Genomic DNA, 19,326 nt, shown 5'->3' with positions numbered 1-19,326 from the left:
CGCGGTCATCAGCGCCCGTATTAAGTCCCAATTTTTACGCAGTCCAATTTTTTTTACAAAGTCCAATCTAGCCACTGTCACAAATGATGATGATGAAACGATAAGGACAACACAAACACCCAGTCCCCAGGCAGAGAAAATCGTCAACCCGGACGGGAATAGAACCCCGGACCCTGTGATCCAGAGACAGCAACGCTAGCCACTAGACTACGAGCTGTAGACAAACATTCAGTGAAGACAACTCGCAGTAAATGGAATCGAAAGTCACTAAACATCTCGCTTTATCACATTCAATACTCGCATTAGCTACGGTATTCACAACAGGGCTCTCAGAACATACCGAGCGTTCATTGGCTGTCGGAGTATGTGTGAAGTGGGAGCGTAGTACAAGAATAAACCGACCGCCCTCATTTGTGACTCCACATGCTTCCAGAGGAAGAAGTCAATTGGGGTGCAGAGCTGGTTGCCATCTGTCGCACTCTTGAGCATATCCGCTGCTGCGGCTGTGAGTCCTTCGTCATCTGTAGTGACTCCTTAAGCAGCCTAAAAGCTCTCGACCAGTGCTTTCCTCGACATCCTTTGGTAATTACTACGCAGGAGTCTCTTTATGCCCTCTGCAACAGTGGCTGTTCAGTGACCTTCATTTCGACCCCAAGACATGTCGGTATACCAGGCAATGAATTTGCTGACAACCTGGCTAAACAGGCTACCAGTAAACCAACTCTGGAGGTTGGCCTGCCAGAGACCGAATTGCGACGGTCTTCCGCAGCAAAATTTTCGCCGTCTGGGATACTGAATGGTGCACCCTCAGTGCACCAAATAATCTCCATGTAATCAATGAGACAACGAATGTGTGGAGGTCATCCATGCAGCCACTTGTAGGAACTCCGTTGTCCTTTGCCGGCTCTGCATCAGCCATATGTGGCCAACTCGTGGTCACCTCCTCCACCACAGGGACCCACCTCAGTCTCGCTGTGGCTCCCACATGACTGTGGTCCACATCTTGTTGGACTGGCCAATTTTAGCCGCTCTGTGGTGGACTTTTAACCTTCCCAGCATCTTACCTACAGTGTTGGGCGACAATCCCTCAACAGCAGATTTAGTTATTATTCTTAAGGTTTTTTTATCGTACTATCTAAGGGTGGTCATCTGGCCTTCTCTCCGCGGCCTTCACCCTCCCTTCATTTTAACTCTGTCACCCTTTCTTTGCATTTTGTTTGTCTTGGTATTCGTCTTTTCCTTACGTGTGTTCATCTCGCCTTGTCTTTTTGGGCTGGACACTTTAGTGTGTTGCAGAGTGGCTGGCTCATCTTCTTTTATTCTTGTGATCAGCCAGACCAGACCATCTGCTCTATCATTTTAATATCTTCCTCTACATTTCCTTGTGGTGTACGTTTTCCCTCTTTTTTGTTCGTTTCTTTTGTTTTCTTTTTCGGTGTGTTTTCCCATTTCTTTTATTCCCTTTTACTTTCCCTAACTAAATTTGGGTGTCGTTTTACCTTGTCTTGTTTGCACCAGGAAAGAGGGACTGATGAGCTTGTAGTTTGTTCCATTTACACCCTAAACCAACCAATCCACTGGGTTCACTTCTGGTGAGCGATCTGGCCATGGAACTGGACCACCGCGACCAATCCATTGTCATCCAAGCCGTACTTCAACGTGGTTCGTGAAATCGAGTGCAAAGTGTACCGGCACGCCGTCATGTTGCAGCCATATAAGATGACGAATTCTCAGGAGTACACCTTACAGGAACCGTGGCAGCACACATTGAAGCAGTCTTTTACACACTATGCCATTCAGTACAAGGTACACAGTGCTACAACACTGTAATTTAATAATGGGTACCTTAGTGATAGCATCCAGAAGATCTGTCAATAAATGTCGTTATTTCATGTCCATATGTGTGGCTAAAGTAATGTAGCACTTACATCTAACTTGTAGTCACACAGGAGTTACATGGACTACGTTTCCTAGGAGGGATCAATACACAACACCCAAATTTGTGTGATCAATCTGGTACATTTTGCAAATAACTAATGAGCTTATAAAAGATACTCAAAACCAAGAAAGAGTCAGAGTCATCAGGTTTAGGGAAATAAACATTGTACTGAATACGATGAAGTGTATGACCAATAAATGAATAACTAAAAAATAAAAAATAAAAAATGTAAAGACAGTTTTCAGTCACTACAACCTACTAAAGATCATAAATAACTACCCACAGCAGAAACCGAGACAAATCTACTCCAATAAATCGTACAGCCATTTCCTCTGGGGAAATGTATTGCATGATTGCATGTAGCTCTTGTTTGAGTATAAATTAGATGTAAGTGCTATATTATTTTAGTCACACATATGGATAAGAAATAATGATTTTAATGACAAATCTTTTGCATACTACGACTGAGGCGCCCTTTATTAAGTTATTGAGATGTAACACTGTTTACTTGTACTGTTTAACCCTGGTCTTCTTTTTTCCATGTTGATGTACCTTCTTAGTAATATACTGGAAACCTTAATCATAATTATTTTGTTCTGTGTCCCTGTCAGTTGGGATGCGACATACATCGAATTCTATAATGTATCTGATACGCCTGCTAAACCCGCTGGGCAGAACCGGTAATAGGATTGTGGAAAGGGCCAAAGGTTGAGGTCAGTTTCTCCTTCTAATTGTCATTTATTGTAATTTAATAACCTTTACAACCAAAGCGGCACATAGCCGAACCTTTACCGAATGCGATTTCTTCGCGGCTGGAGGCCTCCAAACAAGAAATCTTAACAAATCAACAATCCAGTTAAGATAGAAATAAAATAATTTAAAAAAAAGCAGAAAACATATGCAAAGTGCAATACAAATGGCTCAAGGGCACAACTAAATTTCAAAATTTTAGAATATATTACCATAGACCTTTAAAGGCAGAAGCCCAGAACGTTTAACAACAAGAAATCTTAAAAATCAACAAGATTAAAATGCAATTAAGGAGGTAAACCAAATTAAAAAAAAGTATCACAGCTACGTGGAAAGCCTTAAGGCTAAGCAGATAGAACATACAAATGCAATGTGCAATACCAATGGCTGAAGGCCACAATTAAGCTCCAAGATTTTAAAATGTATTACCATAATCTTTTAATGGCAGAAGGCCGCAATGTTTAAGCTTGAAAGATAAATTTAAAAATTAATTTTGAAAAATTTTTAAGAAAATAAAAAAATCCCATAAGCCTTGAATTTAAAGTAGTTGACAACAGATAATTAAACACCGGTGGCACTCAGCAGCCTCCAGGGAGGTCGGTCTGCCCTCGTTCACTTAGGCGAGACAGGTGGTGAGCCCAACTACACTTGATCCGTCGGAACCCAACCAGGGGACAGCCACGGGCCGACCGACACAACAACTTGCTTCCTATCAATCAGTACATGAGAACTCAAACCGGAAAGGTTACAAACGTGATAATCCACAATGGAGTATGTATTAGCTGTCAAAATTACACACCAAGTTGGACAGCGACAACAGGTGAAGAAAGGACGCTGCCTAAAATTACGTTAGTGGCCAGGGCAGGTAACTGGAACACTAACGGCCACTAGGCAGGAAATTCCGCTGGTACACTTGAATTTGAAACACGGTAATATAATTAACTCCACTCAAGAGAACACTGCCTGAATTTACGTCAGTGCCCAGGGCAGGTAACCAGAACACTAACGGCCTCAAGACAGAAAATTCCACTGGTGCACTCAGATTGTAGTCGACCAAAGTAGTTAATTGCACCACATGGCGGCTAAATTTCAGCAGTAGAAACACTCGGTGTTGCTCATAAGAAAACCTCCCCGACAGCAAACCACCGAAACGAACCACCATAACATGAATGGACGTGGCTTGGGTAGTTGAAACCACTACTCAACTTTGACGTCCTGGGTCGGACAGCTCCACACACGCTCCGACACTGCGCAGGGCCTGCCAGTGGACCCAGCCGACTGCACCGCACGGAGATAACTTCCCTCGTCCGCAACAACCGACCGACTGCCTCCAGACCCCCTAGCCGGAAACTATATGCGCCAAACCAAAGATGGTACACGGTGCAAATATCGATACACATAACTGCTGCCACACGTAGAAGGAAGAAGAACCTCGACATAACCGCAACAGCCGGCCGGAGTGGCCGAGCGGTTCTAGGCGCTACAGTCTGGAGCCGTGCGACCGCTACGGTCGCAGGTTCGAATCCTGCCTCGGGCATGGATGTTTGTGATGTCCTTTTGTTAGTTAGGTTTAAGTAGTTCTAAGTTCTAGGGGACTGATGACCTTAGAAGTTAAGTCCCATAGTGCTCAGAGCCATTTGAACCACAACCGCAACAAGGGCGGGAAACTAAACACAGACAGACAGCGAAGTTCACGAAAACGCGTAGTTGGGAGTGAGCACAGCTCAGTATCTAGGATTTGGCTCTCTTGTTATAGTTTTGTGTCATACATTTTTGTCATAGGTTACTCTATTTACATTTTTGTTATATACTATTTATTAAACACTTGGGGGGGGGGGGGGGTGAGGGAACCAACTCTTGTTGATCATTGATGCTTGTGAATTTTGTACGTTGTTTACTTATGACTGTACCGTAAGTGTTGTAATTACGTCTGGTTTTATCTTAAAACTATCTTTGTATGTCACGATTTATGTCTACTAGACATCTTCTTGTTATTGTCTTTGAGGTTACAAGTGCTTTGTGTTCACATGCTACGTCCAGACTACATATGGCCGCTTTCCTGTTGCGTGTGTACGTGAGAAAGGCTGTTGATGTGTTAAAAGTATTGTTTTCCTAGATGTGTCAGGAAGCAGGTAAGCTCCAGTCGCAAAATCGCTGAGAATACCAGCCCACACGTTCAGAGTAACTTTCAGTGGATGGGATCGACATGCTTATAAGTGTGAATATTCCTCATTCCATAAATGGCTATTCCTACTGTTGGGCGTGACATTTCTTATAAACAAGCCCTCGTCTGTCAACAACGCGAAATCACAAAAATTGGCGTTTTCTGTTGATAGCTGTAAGAACGAATTTGCAAATACGACTCGAAATCGGAAGTCCACTGGCTGCAACCTTCTGTGGAGGATACAGGTGCATTTGTTGTTCATGTAAGTCTACCAGAACAGTCCACCGGCCTCTGTTCAGAGCCCCGACTGTAACATAACTTTCCATACTGGCAGATAAAAACGAGAGAATTGTTTAAATTTGTGGTACCGCCCAAAGATCGCGATACCACATCACAGTCGGCAACGCACATGGGTGCCACAGACACTACAATGTCTCTCTGCATTCCCCAACGACAAATGGGAGTGCCTTTCGGAGGTGCTGCCTCACGCAGAGGTCAACACATGGTGTGGAAGCGCTCTGCCCCCACTTCACGACCTCAGCTGAAGCAGTCAGCGTTATCGAGTGGGACAACAGAGTTATTCAAGTCTCCGGTGGAAATGTACTTTGGTAAATGTTGATACTGTACTTCAAGAGAACAGTTCGTTAATTAGTGCAGCGAGTGATGCTTTAATAGTCAATGTCAGTTGTAAATTTACTTACCATGGCAGAGGACTGAATCGAGTTAAGTAAATCTTTTTATCATTCATGTGATAAAGGGAATTAATATCCAATATGCTGCAGTTCAGATGAGCCATCTCCGAGAGCAAACACAGTATCCATAGTTATCGTTGGACGACTGAAGATTCGTCTGCTAATAATAAAATTAAAAAAAAAAAAAAGCTGTGCATGAGAGTGAGTTTGCCTCTTGAAAGGCACATTACAAACGCAAAAGCACTATGTGGTACGTAATTTTAAACACATCCGTATATACACATCAAAAACGTTTTGCATCAACCCCGTTCCCAGGACTCCTAAAGATAGACTGTTACTGTGAATATTGCATCACAGACACAATCCCTTTCATAGTTCAGAGATGTCACTGAACCCGCCCAAAAAAGTAAACAACCACGCATGAGCAGCGCCTATTAGACGGAGGGGGTCCGACAGCCGACCAGTTCCAGTCATTGCACCAGGAATACCGCGGTTCGATCGCGTCCCTTTTTTGCGTCAGGAAAAAGGGACTGCTGAGCCTGTAGTTTTCTCCCTTTATACCACAAACCAACCAATGCCTTAATGAACTTAGGGATAGTAGGCCACAAAGAATACAGGAATATATCAATGCAAGAGGACGTGCTTCTAGGTACTATAGGTACCGGTGTGTACAGAAATCTGGACCACCACCTCCGAAGGTCTGGCTGTATGGTGGTACAACATGCAATGTGTGGTTTTAATGAGCAATAAAAGGGGCGGAAATTATATATATGTTGATCTCTATTCCAATTTCCTGTGCATGTTACGAAACTCTCGGAACCGAGGTGATGCAAAACTTTTTTTGATGTGCCTATAATTAATTCTTTTATAATATTAAACCATAGTTACATTTAAACCTTTTGGCCTTCGCTATTATATTCTTTCGATGTATCAGACCCTGGTGGTTACTGAGCGCACTGTTTGAAGGCTCGATGACTGTAAAAATGCTATTATGACTTCCACGTAAAAGTTTGTAATACATATTCGATATGACTCCGTAAGAAACAGATCTATAGGCTCGAGTTGTGGAGAATAAAATACTTAAACGACACGGTGCGATGAGCGGTCGGTCGCCTTGCCTTCAAACGACGTCAGCACAGTTTCCTGAGATGTTAAATATAGTAAGTATGCTGAAACCAACAGATTCGCTACAATAACTGCAGACGATATTTATGAATGATAATATATTATTACGTACAAAATCTATATAACACAGGGCTTTCGACAACGTACCTCTTAGTAAACCGAATATCAATTATAGATGCCATTTTCCTCGACTTCCGGAAGGCGTTCGATACAGTTCCGCATTGTCGCGTGATAAAAAAAGTAAGAGCCTACGGAAAATCAGACCAGCTGTGTGGCTGGATTGAAGAGTTTTTAGCAAACAGAACACGACATGTTGTTCTCAATGGAGAGACATCTACAGACGTTAAAGTAACTTCTGGCATGCCACAGGGGAGTGTTATGGGGCCATTGCTTTTCACAATATATATAAATGACCTAGTAGATAGTGTCGGAAGTTCCATGCGGCTTTTCGCGGATGATGCTGTAGTGTACAGAGAAGTTGCAACGTTAGAAAATTGCAGCGAAATGCAGGAAGATCTGCAGCGGATAGGCACTTGGTGCAGGGAGTGGCAACTGACGCTTAACATAGACATATGTAATGTATTGCGAATACATAGAAAGAAGGATCCTTTATTGTATGATTATATGATAGCGGAGCAAACACTGGTAGCAGTCACTTCTGTAAAATATCTGGGAGTATGCGTACAGAATGATTTGAAGTGGAATGATCATATAGGAGTTTTTTTTGTTTTACGAACTGAAAGTTTGTTCGTAAAAAAATAAAGAAAAAAACGTTTTTTTTTCACAAGACATGCTTTACGCTTGCTGCAGAGGCAGGACTGCCACCAATCGCGTGTAACACATTTTCGTCCGTATCGGCTGTCGTGGCATACATCACACAGCCAGATCTCCCACTCTAACAGGGAAGAATACAGTTTCTCTCAGTGTGTCATTGCTGACGCACAACTAGCGCTGCCGGAAGAGCAAACCCGAGGCAGAAGTGAGCGAACAGTACCTGGATGCAGAGTAGAGGGAAACGATGCACAGAAGCCACTGCTGCTGTTATCAACAGCACGTGCTGCGAGCGACCGGGAACGAGGCACACAGCGCGTGCCTTCTACATCTGCACTATCGTCCATTGTTTCCAGTGCAGTACAGATACGAAGCTAACTGGGGCAACAACCAATACGAAATGCAATATTTTTATTTTCGAAATGCTGTCTAATGTCGAACTGCGTCTCCTTCCCTTCTTCTTTCTTCGTTACGCCAGTTAACTTGTTAGCTTGGTCTGACAGCTTCATTTTCATGTTCTCTTCGCAAAATTTCTTCATCAATTCGTTCGTAGCTTGTGTTCCTCCATCCACTGTTTTCCAGTGGTTCTTATAGATTTCTCTGCGGACATGTGATCAGAAACTATGATTCCAAAGAGTTTGCATTTTCTGGTATCTTCTGTAGCATTCATTTCTCGTAAGGCCTGGTTAAATTCTTCTAACCAAGTAATTTTTATATTTTTGGAATTTATAATATTAAGTTGCTTTTTATTGATGAACTGTTGCCCATACTGTAGATGTGACCAGAGAACTTCTACTGTCTTCTATGTATTGCAACAGTGAACTTGTCTAGTGCTGTGTTAAGGTCTGTAGTTTTCGTTCTAATCCATATGCCATTTATATTAGTGAGACCGTAAATTTTTCTCAGAATTTTTTGTTCTTACTTTGCAATTTCATTAGTTTTTGAATGACCTCCCAGAGATGCATTGTCTAATGCACATAGTCCTTCAGGCAAGACAACTGCCTTGTGAGACAGATGCTTCGCATTACGGCATATCACTCGTATATTGTAGTGATTCCATGTTATTCTGTACGATTTCTGGAGTTTGGTTGCTCTCTCTAAATTTTCTTACTCCCTAATCTAGATGGTACAACGATTTCTCCGAGATATTTGAAAGGAGACCTATACGAAATTGTTCCATTGTTCCATATTTCCTTTACAGTGGGGAAAAAATGGTTCAAATGGCTCTGAGCAATATGGGACTTAACATCTGAGGTCATCAGTCCCCTAGAACTTAGACCTACTTAAACCTAACTAATCTAAGGACATCACGCACATCCCTGCCCGAGGCAGGATTCGAACTTGCGACCGTAGCAGTCGCGCGATTCCGGACTGAAGTGCCTAGAACCGCTCGGCTACCGCAGCCGCCTACAGTGGGGATCTTCTCATATCTTAAGATGAATTTTCCATCAAATGAGTCTTCTCATATGACTTCTCTATGACGTAGTTGATTTCCTCACTAGTCTTAGCGGAGATAGCGACAACGACAGCAAAAGGTAGGGACCTCACTTCGATTCTCTATCCTGAGATCTCGATGTTTGTAACCTCAATTTCTTTCCCCCATTCTGTGATGACTTTTCCTAACACACAATCATGAGAGGTCGTCTCTTTGTCGAACTTCTGTACGCACTTCAAAAGGATAAGACATTACACCCAGAAACTTCACTCTAAAAGCTGTGTCTGAGAGCCTCTGGCAGGTTAGTTGTGTACTCTTCCGGTCTGCCGTGAGCGTCCTAAACAATTTTATCTGTCAACAGAGTCATACACCCTCTTGAAATCCACAAAGGTGGCCTACGTGTCGGTACTTCGGCGTATCCTTAATGTTGTCTTCTGACGCCAAATCTGCTCAGCAGACGATCTGCCTGTGGGGTCCTGCCCACTCCTCGCTTATAGGGTGCCTAAAGGATGCTGCGTTCTCGGAATGCTAAACAAGAATTGAAGCAAAGTCAAATTAATAGTTTTTATTACAAATAAGAAGAAGGACAATACTTGACTTGTCTTTACAACAAGTGTCACAAGCGATGGGCGACATACAAACAGTAATGTTCTTCTCTATAGACAGTGTCCAAACAAACAGTGGATATGGACAGCTATCTTAGCATTATCTGCTAGGCCGCGTCTAGTTGTATGCGAATACTGTCCCGATACTGAGCGGCCGAGGCTGTTTTTCTTCTCTTTATTGTAATTTTAAAACCTTTACAGAAAGGTAGGCCGCCAGCGGCCTATCTATGCCGCTCTTCGGCCACAGAAAAAACATACAGAAAACAGGAAGACATATAAACAAAGACACATGGAAGATAAAAACAGGAGACATACATATTAAAATAAATGAAGGCGTTCACGGACACACTGTTTGTATAAAAACGTTCAGCTCTGTACACAACGGAGACACAGAGTTTCATACGTGAACGGAACGGCACTGAAAGAGAGACAGTGGGTAAGTGATGGGAAGACAAACACTAGCACAGTGGCGACGATCTCCGGCGCACTAAAAACATACTGTACACACGAAGAGGGAAGAGGTGATGGTAGGAGGGAGGGGGGGGGGGGGGTAAGATGCCAGTGGGAGATCTTTTGGATAGGGTGGATAGCAATGTGCGGCTGTTTGCTGATGATGCTGTGATGTACGGGAAGGTGTCGTCGTTGAGTGACTGTAGGAGGATACAAGATGACTTGGACAGGATTTGTGATTGGTGTAAGGAATGGCAGCTAACTCTAAATATAGATAAATGTAAATTAATGCAGATGAATAGGAAAAAGAATCCCGTTATGTTTGAATACTCTATTAGTAGTGTGGCGCAAGACGCAGTCACGTCGATTAAATATTTGGGCGTAACATTGCAGAGCGATATGAAGTGGGACAAGCATGTAAAGGCAGTGTGGGGAAGGCGGATAGTCGTCTTCGGTTCATTGGTAGAATTTTGGGAAGATGTGGTTCATCTGTAAAGGAGACCGCTTATAAATCACTAATACGACCTATTCTTGAGTACTGCTCGAGCGTTTGGGATCCGTATCAGGTCGGATTGAGGGAGGACACAGAAGCAATTCAGAGGCGGGCTGCTAGATTTGTTACTGGTAAGTTCGATCATCAAGTGAGTGTTATGGAAATGCTTCTAGAACTCGGGTAGGAGTCTCTAGAGGAAAGGAGGCGATCTTTTCGTGAATCGCTACTGAGGAAATTTAGAGAACCAGCATTTGAGGCTGATTGCAGTACAATTTTACTGCCGCCAACTTACATTTCGCGGAAAGACCACAAAAATAAGATGAGACAGATTAGGGCTCGTACAGAGGCATATAGGCAGTCATTTTTCCCTCTTTCTGTTTGGGAGTGGAACAGGGAGAGAAGATGCTAGTTGTGGTACGAGGTACGCTCCGCCACGCACCGTATGGTGGATTGCGGAGTATGTATGTAGATGTAGATGTAGAGGAGGAGGGGAGAGGGTAGGGGGGTGTGTGGAAGCCTAGGGAGTGGGGAAGGGGAGGGAGGTTCAAATGGTTCAAATGGCTCTGAGCACTATGGGACTTAATATCTATGGTCATCATTCCCCTAGAACTTAGAACTACTTAAACCTAACTAATCTAAGGACATCACACACATCCATGCCCGAGGCAGGATTCGAACCTGCGATCTAAGGGCATCACACAACACCCAGTCATCACGAGGCAGAGAAAATCCCTGACCCCGCCGGGAATCGAACCCGGGAACCCGGGCATGGGAAGCGAGAACGCTACCGCACGACCACGAGCTGCGGACAAGGGAAGGGAGGGAGGAGGGGGGAGGATGTGAAGAGGGAGAGAGGAGAAACAGGGTGCCCTTGAGGAAAAACACAGGAGGAGGAAGGGGAGGATTAAATCTGGTAGGAGGGGTAGACAGAGGGGACAAAGGTATCATCCGGGAGGGGAAGCTGGCGGAAGCCACCTCGGGCGAGGGTACGGAGTGTGTTACGACGGAGAGCAGGTGGGATGCAGGTGTACAGGCGTTACAGCGGACAGGATTGGGAAAGGATGGGAGAGACAAGCGCGTGAGGGGAATCAAGTTTATGGGAGGTATTAAGGATCTGTATCCGTTTGAGGAAGAGGAAGAGGTGTGGGAAAGGAATTAAGTCGTAGAGGACCCGTGTGGGGGAAGGGAGACGGATGCGATAGGCGAGGCGGAGTGTGTGGCATTCCAGGATTTGAAGGGATTCGTAGAAGGTAGGAGGGGTGGAGATCCAGGCGGGATGGGCATAACAGAGGACAGGGCGGATGAGGGATTTATAGGTGAGGAGGATTGTGGAGGCGTCCAGACCGCACGTGCGGCCAGAAAGGAGCTCGAGGAGGCGGAGTCAGGAGCGTGCCTCGGCTCGGATCTTCCGGAGATGGGGGTCCGGGAGAGGCGATAGTCAAGGGTGACGCCAAGGTACTTAAGGGTGGGGGTGAGGTTAATAGGATGGCCATAGATGGTGAGATAAAATTCGAGGAGGCGGAAGGAAGGTGTGGTTTTGCCTACAATGATCGCCTGGGGTTTGGAAGGATTAACGTTGAGCAGCCACTGGTTATACCAAGTGGTGAACGGTCAAGGTGGGATTGGAAAAGGTTGCAGGGTGGGGGCGAGGGCAAGGAAGGCGTTGTCATCGGCATATCGGAGAAGGTGTAAGGGGTGGGTGAAGGCGGTGGCATGTCCCCCCTTCCAACAGCCGTGTACCGCAAATCTCTAGAGGAACGGAAGGTTCCAAAAGATTGGAAAAGAGCACAAGTAGTCCCAGTCTTCAAGAAGGGTCGTCGAGCAGATGCGCAAAACTATAGACCTATATCTCTGACGTCGATCTGTTGTAGAATTTTAGAACATGTTTTTCGCTCGCGTATCATGTGGTTTTTGGAAACCCAGAATCTACTCTGTAGGAATCAACATGGATTCTGGAAACAGAGATCGTGTCAGACCCAACTCGCTTTATTTGTTCATGAGACGCAGAAAATATTAGATACAGGCTCCCACGTAGATGCCATTTTCCCTGACTTCCGGAAGGCGTTCAATACAGTTCCGCACTGTCGCGTGATAAACAAAGTAGGAGCCTACGGAATATCAGAGCAGCTGTGTGGCTGCATTGAAGAGTTTGTAGCAAACAGAACACAGCATGTTGTTATCAATGGAGAGACGTCTACAGACGTTAAAGTAACCTCTGGCGTGCCACAGGGGAGTGTTATGGGACCATTGCTTTTCACAATATATATAAATGACCTAGTAGATAGTGTCGGAAGCTCCATGCGGCTTTTCGCGGATGATGCTGTAGTATACAGAGAAGTTGCAGCATTACAAAATTGTAGCGAAATGCAGGAAGATATGCAGCGGATAGGCACTTGGTGCAGGGAGTGGCAACAGACCCTTAACATAGACAAATGTAATGTATTGCGAATACATAGAAAGAAGGATCCTTTATTGTATGATTATATGATAGCGGAACAAACACTGGTAGCAGTTACTTCTGTAAAATATCTGGGAGTATGCGTGCGGAACGATTTGCAGTGGAATGATCATGTAAAATTAATTGTTGGTAAGGCGGGTACCAGGTTGAGATTCATTGGGAGAGTCCTTAGAAAGTGTAGTCCATCAACAAAGGAGGTGGCTTACAAAACACTCGTTCGACCTATACTTGATTATTGCTCATCAGTGTGGGATCCGTACCAGATCAGGTTGACGGAGGAGATAGAGAAGATCCAAAGAAGAGCGGCGCGTTTCGTCACAGGGTTATTTGGTAAGCGTGATAGCGTTACGTAGATGTTTAGCAAACTCAAGTGGCAGACTCTGCAAGAGAGGCGTTCGGCATCGCGGTTTAGCTTGCTGTACAGGTTTCGAGAGGGTGCGTTTCTGGATGAGGTATCGAATATATTGCTTCCCCCTACTTATACCTCCCGAGGAGATCACGAATGTAAAATTAGAGAGATTCGAGCGCGCACGGAGGCTTTCAGACAGTCGTTCTTCCCGCGAATCATACGCGACTGGAACAGAAAAGGGAGGTAATGATAGTTGCATGTAAAGTGCCCTCCACCACACACCGTTGGGTGGCTTGCAGAGTATAAATGTAGATGTAGATGTAAAGAAGGTAGAGAAGAGGGGAGAGGACGGGAACTTGGGGATCACCGGCGGAGGGGTAGAAGGTGTAGGAATCTGTGTTCTGGATGGTGAAATAAGAAGGACGGTGAGAAAAGAAGGAGGCGATCAGACGGACGTAGTTAATAGGAAGGGTGAAGGTTTGGAGCTGAAGAGGCGACCGGCGTGCCATTCATGGCCGTAGGCGCGCTTAAGGTCGTGGCGAGGCTGGCAGGAGCGGAGCTTGTAATCACGTCTTGCAGGTGTCGCTCCTGTCGTGGTGCGGTCCTAATCAGCGCACCATTGGCCGACGTCGTTTCACCGCCTTCTCTTCTCTTGCGTTCTTCATCTTCGTTTGTGATTACGCCAGAACACTGCTTTTCCTAAAGCGTGCTTGATATGCACGTCGGATGATCTGTTGGTTGTTCAGCTGTGTTTAAGAGAACTTTGCACAGAACTTCGTATGTGACTGGCAGAAGAGGCAGGTCTCTGCAGTCGTTGGCGTCCGCTGTGTAGTCGTTTTTTATGCAACAGTGTAAGACGTGTATATTTCTATTGTCTATTGTCAAATCACAATTTATGAAAGATGTTTATATTTTATTAATAGGGTTAAGTAGGAATAACTAATATTCGTCATGTTGGAAATAATTGTGGTAGCAGGGAATGTCTACACCACAGTGTTGTAGACAAGAGATACCGCAAATTGATATAATTTTAAAAAGGGCGGGAGAGACCGCGTATGGATACTGTGGTGTCACCGCCAGACACCACACTTGCTAGGTGGTAGCCTTTAAATCGGCCGCGGTCCGCTAGTATACGACGGACCCGCGTGTCGCCACTGTCAGTAATTGCAGACCGAGCGCCGCCACACGGCAGGTCTAGAGAGACTTCCTAGGACTCGCCCCAGTTGTACAGCCGACTTTGCTAGCGATGCTACACTGACGAAGACTCTCTCATTTGCCGAGAAGATAGATAGCATAGCCTTCAGCTAAGTCAATTGCTACGACCTAGCAAGGCGCCGTATTCAATTGATATTTATTATATGAAGCATGTATCATCAAGAGCGATGTTATACAATTATGGATTAAAGTTAAGTATTCCAGAAGCTACGTACTTTTCTTTATAGCATTCATCACGTATCCTGTTTCAGACCTCACGCCAGCCTGCGTGAGTTTAAGCGCGTGCCTTTCGGCTTCCTCTCATTGTGTCTAGGCTGTCTTGTCTAGACACAACAGATACATTTTAAGAAAAGAGCGGGAAAGACCGCGCATTGATACATTTTCTAATGGTAGCAGGGATTGTCTGCACCAGAAAGCATTGTTGGCAGGAGAGACCGCACTTTAGCGTTTGTAGGAAGTCGGTAGTAAGCGAGATGTGAAGCGCAGGTCTGAAGCGAGAGGTTGAGAGGAGTAGTGTGCCTGCCAGCCACCAGCTATGATTTACAAGAGATTATAAACGAATGTACAGAGACATCAACTGACTATTATCATAAAAGGAACTAATATTATCGAATTATTTTCTTTGCGAAACTCAAGACTACTGAAGGTATGTTTGCGCAATGCTAGTTGTAAGATTACTGTAAAAAGTAAGTCCCATCTGAACGTTTGTAAAATCATTTCATTACCGACAGTAAGTATTTGAAGCGTTTTCAGAATATAATTAATTTTTGCCAGCAATGTTGCATTACTGATTATAATCCATCCCAAAAACCATCAACGTAAAACTTTGCAAAAATTTTATTGTTGTCAAGAAAAAGTGTAACTATGAATTACGTAACTTCAGTGAAATTAATTAAAGAATAACGTCAGCTTCGCTAATAAAGAATAACGTCAGCTTTGGTAATAAATGCAGCCACTTATTATGACGGCCCACCAGCAGTTAATAGAGTATAGTAAACCAGAGTAAGTATATTCATGTCGTAGTTCGATGTAACAGTCAGATGGCGATCCAGTAACAGTAAAAAAAGGTAAGGAAGAGTTTTGGGTTATTGCAGATAACGACTGAGGGCCACGACGACGATACATTCTATGTTTGGTCGAAATAATCAGAAAATCACTTTTAATAAGCAGCAATCAAAATTGTATGCGAAGATTGAGAAAGAGAATAAATTTCAAAGGGAAGATTTCATTTGTTATTATTAAGTAAGAGATAGAAATCCTAAGGGAAGGTTACATAGGTTATTGAAAAAGGGAAGGTTATCATTAACAAAAGAGGTATAGAGGAGCCGGGAAGGTTTCAACAGATGTATAAAAGCTTTCTTCCAGTCCGCAGGGGTCGGTTCAGTTTTCCACATTTCCGCTAAAAGTGCACGAATTCTTCTAATGAGCTCATCTCCTCCTAATTTTAACATTTATGCATTTTGTTATTTCTGACTGCTGAATAATCTCTCTTGTTTCTTGAATTGGTCGGGGGAATGAGAGTTTGGATTTAGTGAAGGTTTTCCAAAGTGCAGTCTTTCCACTGAAGGGTCACAGTTCAGTAAATTTTGGAAGTAATCAGCAACTATCGTCCATTTCCATCAATTTGACGAAAACAAATTGTTGGTGGTTATTCTGTTTTAGAACATTTACTGCTGTGGTGAAGACGGACCATTAAGGAAGCGTTTTTAGACAACATGTGGTTTCCTGTGTTGGAATGTGCAATGGCACGGGAGTAATGTTAGTGGTTTTTTTTTTTGTACTGTGGACACTGTGTTTTACTGAAACCGTTGGTAACAATACAGAAAGATTGACACAGTTTTGTGCTGTACAGTTCCTCAATAACTACAATAACTTTGTGACGAGGTTCCGCAGACGGTGCGTCCCAAATACCAAAATACTCATGAGCTATCCCTGAACCACCTCTTAAAGTCTGTCGGTGGCAGTTCCGGTTCACCCTGCATGACCCGTCAGTCCAAAAAGGATACGCTGCTAAGACGCTAATACACAGTTCGATTAGCCTTCATTTCGTGACAACAGTGTGTTGCGGATTTTCGCCATGCCTCTTAGACGATTACGAAATTTCAGCGCCTGTGTGGATAGAAGTGCGACTAAATTTTCCTTCGGGCGTGCATGCATGTCTGAAGAAACATTGCATCGTATTTCTAAATAAAACAGACACAGCTATTTCGGCCTTATTCGCCAACGGAAAGCTCTCGACTCTCAATAACTGTGTCCTTCCTGGACGGGAATATACGTGACGTACAAGTGCAGGTTGTGACACATGGACGACGACATATGGGAGTTTGTATCTGGACGTGATTCGTGCACGGATAGCCGAAGCGGTTAAGGCGACCGCTCACCTAAAGCGGGAAATCCGGTTTCGAGTCCCGGTCCGGCACGAATTTTCAACGGTGTGTAAAATGACAGATTTGTTTATAAATAACTTTTCTGCTATCAGTCACGGGGTTTCGTTTATTTATACATTACACGACACCTTTCGGGAAATGATTCCGATTTGCAAGAGCGTTTTCCTCTGTGTACTATGCCGTTTTTCCGTAATGTGAGGTTCTGCATTCTTCTGTTGCCGTAATGCAATATACAAAAACGATCAATTTTAGTTGATTTTCGATCTTTATGTTTAGTCAGTGGCGACATTTGAAGGCATTTGTACTTACAGTTCTTTTGTGGTCCATTTGTGCAGAGTCTCACTCATATTCAACGTCTCACAGTACACATCGATAATAACAAACTTAAACAAACAAACAGTTAAAATCATGTTTGTAGATATAGTCAGCAGAGATAATGCTGTAGACGCTCCACAGAGAGTGATGTAATTTGATACAGAGGATATTTTCTTAACACTCTGGACAATAATTTGCTTACAGATATTTACAATGATGGTTATTTTTAAGGGTTGCTAACTTTATTTAAATATACTGTCGAAGCATCTGAAGAAATTCGCTTTCAATTTTTCTGTTAATATTTCACTCTCATTTTTTCTGTAATGTGAATATATTTCCAGGTCTCCTTAACAGATTCATTTTATGGGCTTGACTTAGTCCGTGGAGTACTTTGGTATTTTGCTCTATTTTTCGAAATAGGTATCCTGTATTGTGTATGAGTGTGGCTATTGCTGATGTAGTGTTTTCTGTTGTGTGTGTAAACCTGGTGTTCAAATCTCGACCTGTTTGTCCTAGGTAGAACATGAAGCATTTCTGACACGTCACTTCGTATATTCCCGAGTCTGAGTATGGGTTATGGTTACGCTATATGTTATACACTCATATTAGTTTCTGTTGTACTTTATTAGATTTAGGAAACCAAGTTTTTACTTTGTGGTTCTTAAAAATAGTGCAGTTTCCGTGACATGTTGCCGATGTAGGGAATGCTAGATACACATTTGTTTTTGTCTTTTTATTCTGCGATTTGGTTTGCGTCTCGTCATTTTTTCCCTTTGACTAGCTCTGTATCCATTAGCGAAGCGGTATAAGCATCTGTTTCACTACGTTTAGTTCTGTTGCATGTTTTCTTGGTTCAAAGGTTATTTAGTTGCACTATGTAGTACTGCCGTGTATGGTACCTGTCTGCCCATTCACTAAAGTAAAAGTCAAACATTAAAACTGGACGATGACAGTCTCGCGAATTTGCGCTCCGTTTTAAGATAAACTCGAATTTCATACATCTCAATGTTTGCGACGTCTTCATGCTGTAAGTAAAACATGTCGCCAGTAGAGTTGATATTAAAGAAGTAATGAATTAAAACGTCACACCTGAAGTTGAACTTTTACTGAATGAAAAGCGTTAAACTTTTTTCCTTTCATTATTTTGTGTTGCGAGCCAACAACGAACAGTTTCAAAAAGCCTTTGAAATTATGTGTAAATTCTCAAATACTGGACGATATAGTCTGGGTAATTTGCTCACTCAGAGTTACGCTTCATCGAGATAGAGGCACAGTTCCTAACTTTAATCGTTTTTGAAAACGTTTCTGGAGACAGACAGCTATCAAAATAGAATATTTGAGATTACTTGCAAAACGGTCCATTATAAGCTGACCGGTTTCGATCAGCACATGATCATCTTCAGACGTCCAAAACCTTATTGATGTACAATGGCTGTACATGGAGCAGGAACTGCTGAAACTGCAGTTAAAGCAGTTGATTATCGTCACTCAGCCATTGCCTGTGACTACAGTTTTGAAGGTCTGAAGATGATTATGTGATGATCGTAACCGGTCACCTTGTTATAAACCTGCCTTTGCGATCTAGAGTGTTTTCTAACTTTAATTTCTGACTTTAATGCTTGACTTACTGCAGTAAAATTTCAACGTAACATTATGCCTCTTAATGAGCAGATTAAATTTTTAAATTCGGTAGATAATTACGTGTAACATTGAAAGTTAATTGTTCTTGCTAACGGATCTTGACAGATACGCAACATGCAACTGGGATCCTCTGATAGACATTTAATAATACAGAGAGACCAATGTTGTTTCCGTAAAAGAAAAGAGCATCAGAGGTCGTAGCAGGCGCCGAGAGTCAAACTCAGCAACAAATAGTTACGCAAGGCCAAAAATATTACACAGTCTGGTTATAGCTCAAGTAGCGAGTACGTACAACATCGCAACTCTCAACACCTGAAATAGACGACACACTCGGTCGTCGAAATTTTGTGCATGAAATGGAAGCAACAATTCGACTGAAGAGCCAGAAGCACATTTTTATGTACGGTGTTGTCACGTCGAGAGTCAAACTGCTGCACGACTTTTATAAACAAAGGAACGAAGTACAGGTAGAGCTCAGGTTTTTGGAGTGGAAAGCTTGATACGTGGCGCGAACAGCGGGCAGGGGCGTTGCCAGGG

This window comes from Schistocerca piceifrons, chromosome 9 (genome assembly GCF_021461385.2).
Source record: "Schistocerca piceifrons isolate TAMUIC-IGC-003096 chromosome 9, iqSchPice1.1, whole genome shotgun sequence".
In the NCBI taxonomy this organism is placed as follows: domain Eukaryota; kingdom Metazoa; phylum Arthropoda; class Insecta; order Orthoptera; family Acrididae; genus Schistocerca; species Schistocerca piceifrons.
This window is presented reverse-complemented; position numbering follows the sequence as displayed.